Here is a 16,594-nt window from a genome sequence, read left to right on the forward strand (position 1 = left end):
TAATGAGTTCAAATCCAGCCTCAGATAATTAAAGGTAGATACTTGACCCTGGGCAAATCACCCTGTTTGTCCCAGTTTCCTCATCTGTAAAATGAGCTGGAGAAAAATGGCAAACCATTCCAGAACCTTTGCAAAGAAAATCCCAAATGGGGTCAAGAAGAATAGATCATGACTGAAACAACTGAACGATTAACACTACATTACTTGGTACTAGATTCTTGCAAAAAGTAAAACATTTCCTACCCTCAAATAGCTTAGATTCTACAAAGGGAGACAATGTGTGTATATATATCCACATATGTAATATATAAAATGTATAGAAGGCATTTGCACATAGACAAAACTAAAAATCCACTACTAAAATAGCAACTGGATTGAGCTTTGTAGGAAATAAAGATGATAAGAGGCAAAAGTGAGAAAATAAATACATTTCAGGCATGCAGAACACCAAACAAACCAGAAACATGGAGAAAGGAGTTGTAATATGGTAAGTGAAGAATAGCAAAAAGACCAGTTTATCAGGAACAAAGAGTGTGAAGGTAAAGACACATCTGGCATATACCACATATGTCATTAGTCTATCTCTCTAATGACTAAAAAGGTAAGGTGCTGCTAATAGAGAACCAGTCAAATCTATTGAGCCAGATCAGGTCCCCTCTGATTTAAGCATGATCACTTTGGCAGCTATGGGGAGGATGAAATAGAAAGGGAGATTTCAAAGCATTTGAGAGAAGGTAAGTGACTATCTACACAATAGGGATTCCACTAACACATACTCATGCAAAAGTTACCCAGATTTTTCTTTAAGACTTTCTACTGAGTCATGACCAGCAGGATGAATACAGAGAGGCTTGGAAAGATTTACATGAACTTATGTTGAGTGAAATGAGCAGAACCAGGAGATTATATACTTCAACCACAAAACTGTATGAAGATATATTCTGATGGAAGTGGATATCCTCGACAAAAAGAAGATCTAATTCAGTTCCAATTGATCAATGACGGACAGAATCAGCTACACCCAGAGAAGCAACACTGAGAAATGAGTGTGAACTGTTTGCATTTTTGTTTTTCTTCCTAGGTTATTTTTACCTTCTGAATCCAATTCTTCCTGTGCAGTAAGAGAACTGTTTGGTTCTGCACACATATATTGTATCTAGGATATATTATAACTTATTTAACAAGTATAAGAATGCCTGCCATTTAGGGAAGGGGGTGGAGGAAGGGAAGGGAAAAATCAGAATAGAAGTGAATGCAAGGGATAATGTTGTAAAAAAAAAATTACCCATGCATGTGTACTGTCAATAAAAAGTTATTTTTAAAAAAATACTTTCTACTGAGTAGAGACTATTTCATTTTTATCTCTGTAACCTATGGCTCCTGGTTGATAACAGCCCTTCAACTCCCCCAACTCCCCATCCTGGCCAAGCCTTTTCTTCTCTGTTTACATGCCCAGGTTCTTCCTGACAGAGAGATCTTATTGTCTTTCTCTGGATACTTACCATTTAATCATTATTTTTCTTAAACCACTGCACCCAGACCTGGACACTTTTACTACAGATGAAGCCTGACCAGAGCAGAATGGGAATATTACTTCCTTACCATTACCTAAGATTATATTAGCTTATGTGCCTGGCTCTTCAGAGTATGCACTCATGTTGAATTAGTTACTAAAACCATCAAATCTGTTTCAGAATAACTGAATTTTAACTAAGTCTTCCTTATACTTGAGTTGATTTTTTTTTTAATTCAAAAGCAACACAAAAGTCTGTCCTTTTAAAATTTCATCTTAATGGATTAAGTCCAATGTTTTAGAGCTCACCGAGTTTATTTTGATGACTGTATCATCAATGTTATACTTCCCAGAGATCACCTGCACAATTTGAGGAGCATGCCATCTACATCCAAAAAAAACAAGCATAAACTCTTGACTGTGAATTGTCCATGTCAACACCTCTCTGAATCCAACCATCCAACAAATTCTAAATCCATCTGACTTATCTTCTCCACAAACCTCTGCTAATATCCACTTAAAAGAGGCAGCTAGATGGTATGCACATAAAGAACTGATCATAGAGTTGGGAGAACCTGAACGCAAATATGACTTCAGTTTAACACATATTAGCTGTGTGACACTGACAAGGCATTTAACTCCAAGTGCCTCACAAAAATAAATAACTAAATTCTACCTAAGTCATATTTATAATATCTTCCCCTCATAAAAAAAAAAAAAAAAAAAAGGAGGGAAATGGAAGTTAATGTGGCATGACATATTACTGAAGAAGCCAGGGTAATTCTCTGTAATCACCATTTTCCTACCTACATGTTCTCTTTAATGATTCATTCTAAAATGTTTCCAGGAATATAACTCAAATTACCTCTACTACAAAGGCTCTATTCCTTACCGTTTGAGAAAGAGAGAGAAACAGACAGAGAGAATGAACAATGTTTGCCCTTCTCTAATCTAGTAGCACCTCTTTCTATTTTTCAAATACCACTGACAGGGGCTCAGCAATCACATCTACAAAAACCAGGATGCAGTTCAGGAGACTTGAATTCATGCTTGTTTTGGATATCAACTTCAAGTCATTTGTTTTATCATTTTGGTCTCCTTTGCAAAGAAAAGAGAAAACAAAACCAAGTAATTCTTTTCTCACTGCTGTCAGTATTTGTCTTTTTATAGCTAAAAACAAAAAACCTCTCTTGTCCTATGCTTTTCTCACTAGTCTCATCTCATTCTGAACATTCCTCACACAATTATTTTTTCAAATGTATTTTATCTTTCCAAATATATGCAAAGATAGTCTTCAACATTCACCTCTGTAAGACTCTTTGTTCCAAAATTCTGCCCTCCTCCCTTACCTTCTCCCATCCCCAAGACAGCAAGCAATCCAATATAAATGAAACATGTGCAATTCTCTCAAACATATTTCTATACTTGTTATACTGTGCAAGAACAATCAGACCAAAAGGGGAAAAACCACGAAAAAGAAAAAAAAAAAAAACATAACAAAAAAGGTGAAAGAAAATACCATGCTTCAATCCACATTAAGTCCCTATACTTCTTCCTCTGGATGCAGATGGAATTCTCCATCCCAAGTCCTGACAATTTTTACAATACCATGTCATGCTATTATTCACATTATCTTTATCTTACATACATTTTTTAAAAAGTTTAATTGGTTGAGTTCCCTATACATTTATATGTATACTCGGTATGCCTTTTAGAATTTCACCTGTAAGGATCTGCTGAGATGACTTTAGTCTATTATATCATTATTTTCTCAGAATTCTTTGAACTTTATTTTCCCACAATCAAAATCCATGTCAAATTATAACCGAATTTCCTCTTTTCTATCATAAACCCTAGGATGACAGGGTCACATCTCCTCAAAGTTCCCATCATTTCCATCTTACTAACCATCTACTTTAGTAGATGTTTACTTTGTCTTTTTAGTAAGAATTTCCTCTTCTCAATTCCACCACCTTTTGAAAGAGAAAATTAACACCAGGCAAATAAAAAGTTATTAGCTAGCACTTTTCATTATAGCAAAAAAAAGAACTGGAAACAAAGTAGATGCCCACTTATTGGGCAAACTGCAGTACATAAATGCAACAGAAAATGACTGTGGTATAAGAAATGACAAAGGAATACAGAGACAAAAAAGATTAACATGAATTAATACAAAGTGAAATAAGCAGAGCTAAAGAGCAAGCTGGGCTTCAAGGGAGAAACAAGAAAAAAGAGGGGTCTACAACCTACAAGTATGGCACATTCCATATGCTGTCCAATTTTTTCCCCAAAAAAGAACGGGTGGTTTTCCTGATTTTTCTTTCTCTTCTTTTAAAAAATTATGAAGGGCGGGTAGCTAGGTGGTGCAGTAGAAAGAGCAAAAGCCCCGAAGTCAGGAGGACTTGAGTTCAAATCTGATCTCAGACATTTAATACTTCCTAGCTGTGTGACCCTAGGCAAGTCACTTAATCTCAATTGCCAAGAAAGACAAAAATTATGAAGGAAGGCTTCCCAGAAGAACAAGTGGAGAGAGAAGGGAATACAGAGGAAAAGTTAAGTAATATAAAAGCAAAATATATCCATTTTAACTTAAAAAGAAGTTATAAATTGCTGTTTTGGCAGAGAAACCAATTTTCTAATTGGTCACTGCACAATAACAATAGACTAGGTGAGCAGTAATCAGGAGCTGAATTAAGGTAGTGATCATGTGAATGAAGATAAAGGAAGAGATGGCGCATTATGTAAGAATACACAACACTTGGGCAACTCCTATATGCTAAGCACTTTTTACAAATATTTCATAATGAACCCCAAATAGAGAATAAGACATTTTCGGCCATGCCCAATGTATTGATTTAATTTGTATAATATTAGCCATTTGATAATTGAGCTGGGAGGGTTTAAATTAGTATAAAGTGATAAAAGGTGTACCCCCCCCTCCCCAAAAAGAGCATTTTTTTACCTTTTTAATGGCAGAGTTTTAGTAACACTGTTTTCATGAGGAGAGGTAACTTCATCAATTATGAGAACTCCTAATGTTGAAACTCTCTCCACAGAAGCAAAAAAGGCAACTCACTTGCATTCTGAGTTGCAGGGGGAGACATATTTTTTTCCCTGTCGTCAGAGTTAACATGTAAAGGTAGAGCTTACCCCGAGGATTATTACCAACTTTGAGATAGGTTTTAACTCCACTCCAATATACCAGGGGTTAGTCCCCAGGGAGTAGTCACAATTTGAAAATAAAGAAAAATAATAAAATAGGCAGGCAGAATTACACAGGAATGAAAATAGATATTAAGAGCAAAGAAGCATGCTGAGGTGAGAAAAGGATGGCAATACATAAAACTCCTAAGAATAGAGATGTGCAACTATCAAGAAAAAAGGCAACCAATGCAGGATACTTAACAGTAAATGTGAATACAAAAAAGGGAAGCAGCAAAGAGTCAATAGCCTAGTGTCCTTTAAAAAATGAAATAGAAGTAAAATAACAATGGTTAAAATGACAGACCATAGGAAGGCAGTCAGAAAAACAAAAAACGTTAAGGATTTCTGATGTATTGTTTTTGAATTTTGCTTCTTTTCTTAAAAATTACTTTTTAAAAAGGATGGCTCTGTGAAGGGAGAATACAGGGAAATCTAGGTGATATAATTTTTTTTTTTTAAGAGGAATGAAAAGCAATGATATTTCAAAAGCTATCTAAATTAAATGAAACATCCTTGAAATAGTATGGTCATAAAAGTACTCTGAATCTACACCAAAAAAAAGCACAAATAAATCAAGGAAACCTAAGATTACCATAGTAGCATAAAAGTGAAACAAAAGATTAAGCTGTCCCATACTTTTGTATAGGAATAAGAGTTTTTATAATTAAAATCAACATCAGCTAGAAGATATGCAATCTTATCAACAACTATATGGGGAAAAAGTTCCAATTTTACTAAGAGAAATGTAAATTAAAACTGAAGGATTCCAATTCACAACCCTTAAGAGTTGGGGTGAGAGGAAAGGGTCAAAGATAATTGTTACAAGGACTTTGGGAGGCCTGGACACTAATATCTTGTTTGTTGCTGAAGTTGTAAATTGGCCCAAAAGTTCTGTAATTTGGAAACAGACCCAAGAAGTCATCAAATTGTACATATTCTTTTGCCCTATCAATGCCATTATTGGGATTAAACCCAGATGGATGTCAAAGTCAGAGGAAAAGGATCCACCTATGTACAAAAAAATCTGTAATATCACTTTTTGTTGTACAAAGTTATCTGAGGAAAAGTGGGTGACATCAATTGAGGAATAGCTAATTATGCTATATGAATATAATGGAATATTTCTACTCTATAATGACAAAATGAACACATTCTGAGAAATGACAAAATGAACACATTCTGAGAAATCTGGGAAAACTGATAAGAATGAAGTGGTAAGAATTAGAATAATCAATGGTCACAATAAGGTAAAGATAAACAATTCTAAGAGTTACAAACACTAATGAATGCAATAAGCAACCCAGAAGAATCCCAGAAGATTGATATTAAATAAGACTGAGATTTCCCACTTCCTAGCAAAGAGATAATTGACTAGAAGTGTAGAATAAAACATACAATTTCAGACATAACCAGTAATGAATTTGCTTTGTTTGCCTATATATATTTATTTCAAGGGGGGGGGGGGGGGGAGGGAAGGGAAGGAGGTTATTTGAGAGTAGGGCCAAATACAGTTGTTAAGGGGAGCAGGATAGTAGTAATAGTATTTTTTTTAAGGAAGAAAAATGTTACTGGTAGAAAAAATACATAAAAGAGAACAGAAAACAGTTTAGAAGGGATACAAAGCAGAGCAATGTTGTTACAACTATGTTAAATTTAAAATATCAGTTTTAAAGAAATTGTACATTAAAGATTCAGAGATTAATATATAACCTTGTTCTCTTTTTTGCTGAAATATTCATGCTTATTGATGATTTAAGTTCCTAATAAAAATAAAATGTTTTTAATCCGTATCAGTTTTATTAAATTACTGAGCATTAAGCCTCCATAACCCCCCCAAAAATATGGTAAATTTTATTAAAATAAAAGGACTTTTTAATTAACAGACTAACTCAGAAGGAACCAAAAAGCCCATCTAACCAAAATATTGATCTCCCAGGAAAAGACGGAATCAATGACTTTAAAAAGGGGGACTAGAAAACCAGTACATGCTTGCATGGAATATGGAAGAGGAAATGAATCCAACAGGAAGACAACATGGGGAGAGGATTAAGAGGGGAAGACTGAAGTTTTTCTTTTCCTAAGACCTTTAATTTCTTTATTTTGCTGAAAATTCAAACGTAAATAGAAAAAAATCAAAGTGAAATATAAATAAACTTGGTTCTTTTTGAGCATGGGTAAGTCAAGGCATTGATCATGCTCCTCTGACTATTCAATTCAGATAGCCTTGGCATCTTAACAATTCAGTTACATATGAATTCCTATAACCAATTACTAAGCAATCTACTAATTTCATAAAAGAAGTCTTATCTGTGAAACCAAAGTTTCAGAAATGGGAAGAGTTTCCATTCTAGATATCCAAAAATTCTGAAAACGGATTTTTTTATTTCTCTTATTGCTAAGATAGAAGGTGCCCAATGACTCATACCACCCAAGGGGCCATATTAAGGAACTTCAAGGCTCTTACTCACATCAGATAACAGTGCTTTGCAGGTGCATAGGGAATGTTAATAAGGCTTCCACTATCTTTAGAGGCATCTCAGGAGACCAGTAGATGACAGGAAAGAATTCTAGTTTGACCTTCAACTTCCCTACAGTCAACGGGTAAACCAAAAAAAAAAAAAAAAAGTATTACCATTGGTCTCTGAATTGTCACCTTTGTTTACCAAAAAAATAAAATAAAAAAAGTAATTTAGAAATTTTTTTGGTAAACAATCTATTTACTATAACCTAATCCTTTACCAAGATTTAGTCATGATTAAATAAGTGATGAACAGAAGCTCAAGATACTTTCTTACTAGATGAAATTTTCACTAATACGAATTATATATATATATAATGACTAACAAATTATACAGTAAAATGATGATTAAAAACAATATCAAGTGTTGGTTCAGATTCAAAATAGTACATTACTACAGGTTTTTTAAAGTTTATGGAACCTAAGTTTAAAGACCTGTTTTAAGATTTTCTAGTGCAATCAAGTGATCTTTTTTTTTTTTTTAAGCAAGTTATCATTCTGATACTACCAGTGCAGCCAACAAATCAACCAAGAAGTATTTATTAAGGGTAGCTAAGTGGTAAAACAGATAAGACTCTTTTTCCCGAGTTCAAATCTGCCTTCAGACACTACTAATACTAATCCTGAACAAGTCATTTAACCCTGGTTTGCCTCCTCATCTGGTAAAATGAACAGGACATTTTGGCTAAGAAACCCTCAAAAACTTCATCAAGAGTCAGATATGATTGAAAAATGCTTAAACATTTATTAAGCTCAGTCAATATGCAGGTAACATGAGTATAAAAATAAAAATACTCTCAAGGACCTTACAATGTAATAAAGGAGACAAATTTAAATACATGTAACAAACATAAAATGAATAAATACCAATGTATACAAAGTAGTTAATACAAGTTAATTTGGGACAAAGGACATTAGCAGATCAACACTTGAGCTGCCTCTAAAAGATAAGAGGAATGAGGGGGAGATAAAGAGACAAGTGCAACAAAGTAGATGTGGACCTGAACTAAGGTGCAGCTTTGAGTCCAAGGGAAGGGGTCAGATATGGAATATTGTGAAAACAGAAGCAGGATGATTCGACAATTGCCTGTATGTGGCATGAGGAAGACTAAGAGATAAGAGAGAACGATGAGATTTTTGAACTTGGTAGAATAGAAAATAGAGAAGTCTGGAAAAAAGAGACAGTTTGCAGGAAAAGAGACTAAATTCAGTTTTGGACATGATTGGTTTGACATATCTCCAGTCCAAAAGATAACTATTAATTGGGACAATTAAGGCTCTAGGAAGATCCACTGGCCTCTCATGAAGAGAGGGCAAGGTTGAGGGTCTCCCTTAAGTCCAATTCACAAGCAGGTCAAAACATCCCTTTGTGATGTCACTGCTCCTCTTTGAGAATGAAGGATAAACAAGAACAAGAGGGAACAAAGGAGCATCACTTGGAAGGAGGAAGATCTGAGTTAAAACCTTGACTCAATTTTATGCATGACAGTCAAGCACTATGGCTCAGAGGAAACTGAGCCTATAGTATATATAGGAGATATATATGGAGATGATGATAATAACACAAGGTAATTATGATCAACTAAGTAAACATTTGTAAAATGCTTTACAAAGTGCAAGTTATTATTGTTGTGATTACCATCATCATCACCATCACTATGATTATATAGATCTAAGAGTCATCAGAAAAGAAAACTATACAAAACCATGAGAGCTGACGAAGTCACCCTGAGAATGTCGCAGGAACTGAGCAGACCTTGAACAAAATCTGAGAGGACCAAGTTAAAGACAGAACTGGATGAGAAACCAGTTACAGGATAGTGAGGGCTTCAACAGACAGGCAGAAGGAACACCAGAGTACAGACATATCTCAGAGACCACAGCCAGTAAGCACCCTGTCAGAGGCACAGGTAAGTACAACAGCAAAATGACTCATGAAGAATGCAAAATATCATAAGGAAGCACAATTTGATGATAAATCTAATAGAACATTTTAAAATCAAATCCCTCTAAGCATTTATGTCTGATAATCTAAAGGGAATATAAGAATGTATTTTCTTGTGAAACTAAAGATCAACGTAAGTCATATTATTAAAAGGTTTAATAAAAGATAAAAAATATCTTTCAAGCCGATTTAATACTATGATTTTGTGCAGTAGCACTTGTTCAAGCAGTTAAACTTCAGCTCTCTTTGCCACCTGAGGCCTAGTCACTACACAATTCCATAGGTCTAAAAGAGGAAGGCACTTCAAAGAACAACTTTTTTTTTTCTTGTGGAACAAACAATTACCCCTGAGGTTAAGTGACTTATTCAAAGTAACCACTGTGTCAGAGCCACCTAGCTCAGGTCTGACTCCAAAGCCAATGAATGTTCTTTCTATTTATCCTAAAGGAGTATCAATCCTCCTTCCTCAGAAGCACATTCCAAGAATTTAAGTTAAAATGTCTGCATCAGATACTTAACAGAATAATCTAGCTCAACACTTACTAAAATGAAGTAAGTATCTATGTATATGATCTGAAATATTGCAATCTGCATCACTGTGCCTAAAAGTCCAACTTCATGATTTGTCTTTTTTTTTTTTTTTTAAGACAGGTAGTTTGAAACAGTGAAGTGAGCTAGCTTTGGAATCATGAAGATTTGAGTCTTACTTCAAATAATGAGGGTGTGATATCACTTAACCTATTAGTGTCTTAGACAATTCTCTATAACATACATAGAAGATACTGATCTCTAGTGAGGGGGAACTTCCCCAGGAAAAGAGATAAGCTTCATCTAAAGTTACAAGTTTCTTTTTAGCATAGCTTTAAGGTAATAAATCTGAACCAAGTTCTCTTTACACCTGTCTATTTACAAGTTTTCCCTTCCTGAAACTAACCAGTGCTAAGGCTAAATTAAGCATAGCTGATTCTGGCTTCTCAGTTTCTTCTCATCTCTTACATATTCCTAGCAGTGTGACCTTGGGCCAGTCACTTAAATCATATATCAACACTCAGTTTATCATAAGCCTAATGAGCATTCAGTACAGTGCCTAACAGAATAAGCACCCTATAAATATTAGCTGTGATTTATCTTCATTTTTAGAAGCCAAAGATGAACACTTCGGATCAAGTGGAATATTGGTAAAAAGCACTTGCAGCAGCATCTAGCAAAGTGTAGGCACTATATATATATATATATATTTTTATATATCTATGCTTCCCTCTTCTTCCCCTTCCTTGTACCACTAACCTGAGATTTCCAAAGACTGGCTATTTATTCTGAAAACAAAATTTTCTCTCACTCATTGAATGCCATGGTATATAACCTGCAATGATGCTAGAGATGAAACTAAGAGAAGAAAAGAGGGAACTGATTGTTCCAGAGTTTTGGTTCCTATGACCAAAAGTTTCGTCTACATCTGTGAAGATGAGGCTTTTAGAAGCATTAAGAGATTAATCAAAAATTATGCAATTGTACATGGGTAAAACCCTGGCTCCAGTTTTAGTATGAGCACCTACAGTATTTGACTTCCATGTCCACATTATAACAGAAGAGTCTCATCAGAGCCCATAGATCTCTCAGCTCTGAGCTATGAAACCTAAAGAAATAAAACCTCTAAATATATTCAATGTCTGAGGATTTTGATCTCTTTACTCCACACAAAGAACATGTTTCAGATTCACGATTTATACTTTCTAATAAGACTTTCCTTTGAAGATAAACATCAATCTAGAGTCACAGGACTGGAAAAGATTTAAAATTATCATTCCAACCCTTTCATTTAATGGATTAATAGGATCATAGATTTAAAACTGGAAAGATCTTCTAGTCCAAGCCAGCAAACTTAAAATAAGAGAGATTAATTAATTTGACTAAGATCAAGCACCTTGTTAGGAACAAAAAGCAGTCAGTTTTCCCAACAGTAATTTTAATCCACACTACACTTTGGACTTTTAGCTTGTTGAGAGAAATTTAAACTAAAAAGAAAATTCACAGAGATGATTAGGGAAATAATATACCAATATATATATACTACTAAGGTGTCTCAAGAACCAATTGATCCTCACATCAATTCTCAAGCATTAAATCAAGAGACATGCACAAAACAGAACGTTTTAAACTTGGATAACCATGAAGGAGGAGCTATGCCAGTGTTACTATCCACAGCTCTCCTGGATCATAAAATATAGTAACATGGCCAAACTCCCATGCATTTACACAAGATCTAGTGTTCCATGCCATTCTGAATATTTTTATGCCCAAATCACAGGATAAAATAGCATGGTATAGGGAGGGAATAAAGCAGTGGACTTGGATATCAGTTAGACCTGATCAAAATACAGCTTCAGATTCTAGATCACTTAACTTTTGGGCCTCAATTTTCTCATCTGTAAAATCAAGATGTTGGACTTGTCTCTAAATTGTCTTCCAGCTATATTTAGGATGGGGGGGAAAGGGCTGACTATCAGATATGATCAGGCTCTGAAGCTTACTTGTGATGTTAGGTCACAAACCTGGGATTTGGACATGGGAAGTGCTTTGTTGAAAGGAACTGAACTGTCCAAGGTCATAAAGGCATCTTAGTGCTTACTGCTTACAGCAAAGTCTTGGAGGCCAAGTCACTTCTCTTAAGAGTTGGCTTTATTATCTGGAAGGTCTCCTTCTGGCTAAAAATCTTATGATTTTGAAATCTCCAAAATGCACTGACAACCTGGATCAAAAGAATAAGGTCTCAAGAGGATATGCACTGCTTCCAAAGGGGGAAAAAAAAACCCAAACCAAAAACCATGGCACATTCTTTGCGCCATTTGTGCTATTTATCCCAAATGCCAATGGCAATTTGGATTGGTAGAGTAGACCATAACCCAATTTCGTCCATCTTACTTGCCAAGGGATTCCCCTACAAAAGTTGTCAAACCTTAACAATAAAAGTCTCATTTCAGGTGCATTTAGCTTGGCTCAGGTATGGGTTTGGCCTCAATTCTCAACCCAACCCCGACAATTTATGCCTCAATTTCTACCATAGAGACTTGGAAACAACACCCTCACCCCCAATCCAGATCATGCAGTCTTAACCCTCCCCTCCCAAGCTATGACAGATCCAGCAGCAGCAATGCCCCTAATAGCACACAGCCCCCCCCACCCCCCAGCCTCTTAATAAACAAGAACCAGCAGCCCCCCACCCTCCATCCAGACCAGGTTTTCCTTCTTCCACCCCCGCTAACCAGACCCAAAAGGATAGGCAAAGCTCTGAAACCCTCCCAACTAGACCAAGCTATCCCCCTTCTCACTCCCCCACTCCCACGCTAAGAGGTCCAGAAGCAGCAATGTTTAGAACCCCCAGCCCTCCGACAAGACTCTCCTATCACCTTAATGCAGCAGCTGTCCTGTTCCCGGAGGCTCTCCCCCAGTCACCCCCACGCTGCTCTCCTATCACCCCAATGCAGCAGCTGCCTTGTTCTCGGAGGCTCTCCCCCAGTCACCCCCACGCTGTCAGGTCCGGCAGCGGCACAGCTCAGCTCAGAGGCCTCCCCCTCCCACGGTAGGTCAGCTTCAGCAGCAGCCATGCTCTAACAGTTCCCGCCCCCCGCAGGGTCTCCCCCCACACTCTCCACGCAGCGATGCTTGGAGCCCCTCCCCCAGGCTCTCCTCCCCTCGCCCCCACGCTGTCAGGTCCAGCAGCAAGGCTCCTAGAGCGCACCCCCACCACTCCCGAGAGGTGGAGTGCGGCATCTGCAGTCTCTGCCTCGGGGTCCCCAGCCCAAGCCCCCCCAGAAGCAACAGTAGCCTGGGCCGAAGCCGGACCGGGCCGCGCGGGTCCGGGGGCGCGCACGCTTTACCCCCACCCCCGCGGCCCCGTGCGCGCGCCCGAGGCCCTCAGCGGCTGGGGGGAGGCCGGGGGCGGGGCCCGCGTGCCGGCCAACGCTCCCCGGCCCCGGTCCCGGCCTTGGCCCGGCGGTCGGCTCGTCCTCGACCCGAAAAAAAAAAAACAATGGGCCGGCGGGCGTGCGTCCCTCACTCACCCAGCGCCGGCGCCACCGCCTGCGAACGCCGGCTCTCCGCGCCGCGCCTCGGCTCCCCGTCCGCCTCCGCGCCGAGCCGGTCAGAGGCCTGGAAGCATTCAACCCCACCCCCTAGCTCGCCCGCTGGCTCCGGGCGCAGGACCCGCGGCCGCACTTCCGAGGCGGAGCGAGGCCCTCCTCCTCCTCCTCCTCCTCCTCCCTCCCTCCCGGGCCACCCAGCGTCCCAACCGCCCCCTGACCGTGGCGACTAACGCTACCGCCACTCTCGGGCGCTGGGAAGCCAATGTCTGTTAAGTCCTGAACCGTCCGGGACACGCACCTCCCAGCGGCTCGTTTGCATATTCAGGAGCCGCAGCCTCCCATTGGTCCTCCGGTGGTGGCGCGTGAGGAGATGAGCCTATCGAATTCCGGCCGGGAAGAGTAAAGCCAGCGGAGGGAAGGAGGAGGAGCGAGGTTACTACAGGTCATTTGGGCTCGGGCTCCAGAGTCAAGCCGGAGGAAGCTTCCCCGGCTGTTCTTGGGCGTGCGCTGATCCCCTGTTGCAGTACGACTATGTCTGGGTCCCAACCTGCTGCGGGGCTGGGGGGAAGGGGGCGGGGAGGAAGGGTGGGATCTCCTTCCAATAATCGAAAGTGCATCATTCCTGTTGCCCGATATAGAATCCATAGAAGTACCTGTATTTTCATTCCTTCTTTTTTAATAGCACTAATTGACATGTTTTTGCAAAAAATGGTACTTTTCGGACTAAAAAGCTTTGACAACGCCAAATAATAAGAGCTGAACGCTTAACGTCTGGCAGCAGGCAAAAAGAAAATTCTCTTCCCCCTATTAGCCTCCCCTTTAATAAAATATGTAGAAAAGTGAGGTTTTATTTTTTTTTGTCAACGCGTACTTTTATGACCTCTGACTTACAAGCCTCATGCTTTCTTATGCTTTAAAAAAGTGTATTGTCAATTACTCTAAATAATGGAAGGAAAATGAGATTACACAATGAGTAGATTCCCACTGAAATTAACCACTAATCAATGCAATTTTATGGCAAAAAGCTTAATTAACTAAACATTCCTAATTTTAGGATCCTATTCTCGAGACGAAATAGAAGCTAGTCTATTAGGGAGAGCTAGGAAGAAAGACCGAGAAACAGTCGTCTCGAACACAGGATGTGTTACCCTGCGAAAATCACAACCTCTTCATGCCTTCTGCAGCTCTCTAAGATTCTTCCAGTTCAAGGGACTGTATAGACCAGTTCTGGAATGGTCATCTCACCTGCAATTTTTTTTTAAAAACAATGATGAAATGATAGATATAGTCTCTAGCCTCTCTGTCTTCCATACTAAATTCTCCGGGTTACCAGGGCCAGTGAAAAAATTTTAATTTCTCTATGTATTTATTTAGTTGAATTATATACCAAGGTAGAAAAGTAAAGCAAGTATTCCACTTCAAGAAGGAGAACTTTTTTTTGTTGTGTTTGTTGAATGCAGAAAAGCTAGAATCTTCTAACGTAAAGAGGACTAAGAGCTTTGAGATCAGCTCAGACACAAATCTTCTTTAAGTAGGTGAAAGGTGATTTTCATTAGTTAGCCTCTAGCTAAAGTAGGGGCTTACTTCCCTAAAGAATCTCTAGCAGCCAGAATGGGGCGGAGTGATGTCGTGAACAAAGACATCCTACTTAACTTGGGCCTGAAGCCAGTTTATCTACCTAAAGGAACGGATGCTTTACCTGAGCAACCTGTTCTTCCACTGGAATCCTATAGAAATTCTGCTACTCATTAAATCCTTTGAAATATTGTCATTTGATACTCCCCAAAAATAGGTTCTAGAATTTCATATCTGAAAATACTTCTTAGCATATTGTTTTTGCAACCTAGTGTGTGTTTTTCTCCCTCACAGAACTAAGGAAACCGCTTTCAAAATTAACACTTAAAAAAAAAAAAAAAAAAAAAAAAACCTAAGCTTGAACCCTACCAACCTAATAGCACTTATTTATATCCACTTAAATTAACCTTTTACACAACTGTATTTTTAAAAATCCAACTGTATAAGGCCATGAGAAAATGTTCAACATCCTTACTAAATTGCAGTTTTTTAATGCTATATGTGAATATGATGTATACTGGAGGTATGAGAACTGAGTAAATGGTACTGTATTTTGTTACACTTGTTCTCAAAAATAATTTTTGATAAATGTTTATATTTTGGAATGCTTTAAATACCCTAGTATTTTCCCAATTACTTCCTTAAACCAGGACAATCTATGAAACAATAAATCAAGCCTGATTTGTAAATTATAGATTTTACGAGGGGATTTTAATATTCCTTTTCTCAAAGTGAAAGGAGCTAACTTACTCAATCACCCAACTAGTAAGCATCAGAGGTCGATATTGAACTCAATTCTACCCTACTTCGAGGCTAGCTCTTTATATACTATGCAGGACTTCCAATATGTGCTTTGATATAGTAGACGTTAAAAAGATGTTTGCTTAATTAATTGAATCAAAAATTCTATTTATAGTTGCTAGATGCTTATTCTGTTAATAAGTGTTTCTTTGGAAACATTAACAGAGCTTTCACAGATTTATTAAATTGATTCCATTTTTCTCTTCTTATGAAATGTTTAGTTCAGTAAATCCAAAGACTCTATAAAATTACTATTCTTCATTTCTAAAAAGACTTCCAGAATTACAGGTCTCTCAATCTCCCTTGGAACTATGACCTAGAATGTTTAAAGGGTCTCTAGGATATTGGGTGATTTCTCACATTCTCAACTCAATTTTCCAAAATTTAGCTTCATTTCCTCTTGCTGTACCATCTGTGATAATGCAGAACAGTCAGTTGATCAGAATCCTCTTTATAAGGGCTCTTAATAGATATAGAAATGACTAAATCACCGTTTCACCTCCTCTTTTCTAGTTTAAAAAAATCTTGTCTCTTTTAAGCTTTCCCCAAGGGCCCATTGCCTATCCTTTAAATCATTTTTATTGTTTCCCTCATGCGCCCTCATTTGAAACTACCTCATTTGAAAACTAAAATAGTCTTTTTTTTCAGATCTTATCCTATTTGACCCCTGTACAGGTTTTTCTTCCACTGGACCTTCCCCTTCCCCAAAGCTGGCATAGTGAGCATTCCATGTCTTATCTTCCCACCTTCATATACCCTGTATTTCTCACTTACTCTTAGAATCCTTAGCTTCTTTCAAGACTCAGCTCAGAAGCTACTTCTAAAGAAAGCCCTTCCCTAATCACTCAGCTGTACTATTAGAGCTTCTCCATTCCTCAAGTTACCTTGCAATTATTTATCTGCATATATATCATATCCACATTGTATCAGCCAACCGATTAACAAGCACTTATTAA

At 38.0% G+C, this 16,594-nt stretch overlaps 1 protein-coding gene across 2 annotated transcripts in view; it reads right to left on the reverse strand.

Annotated features, from left to right (window-relative positions):
* The window catches only part of ACSL3 (acyl-CoA synthetase long chain family member 3), a 66,759-nt gene extending 53,275 nt beyond the window's left edge, over nt 1-13,484 (reverse strand). Inside the window, exon 1 of one of the 2 annotated variants that reach the window (XM_051983459.1) lies at nt 13,242-13,484. The gene's annotated coding sequence lies outside the window, so the exon portion shown is untranslated. Of the gene's footprint in view, nt 1-7,185; nt 7,284-13,241 lie in introns of those variants that run through there. The other variant, XM_051983460.1, reaches the window with a different exon arrangement.
* Nucleotides 13,485-16,594: the final 3,110 nt, after the last annotated feature.

This window comes from Antechinus flavipes, chromosome 3 (genome assembly GCF_016432865.1).
Source record: "Antechinus flavipes isolate AdamAnt ecotype Samford, QLD, Australia chromosome 3, AdamAnt_v2, whole genome shotgun sequence".
NCBI classification, from domain to species: domain Eukaryota; kingdom Metazoa; phylum Chordata; class Mammalia; order Dasyuromorphia; family Dasyuridae; genus Antechinus; species Antechinus flavipes.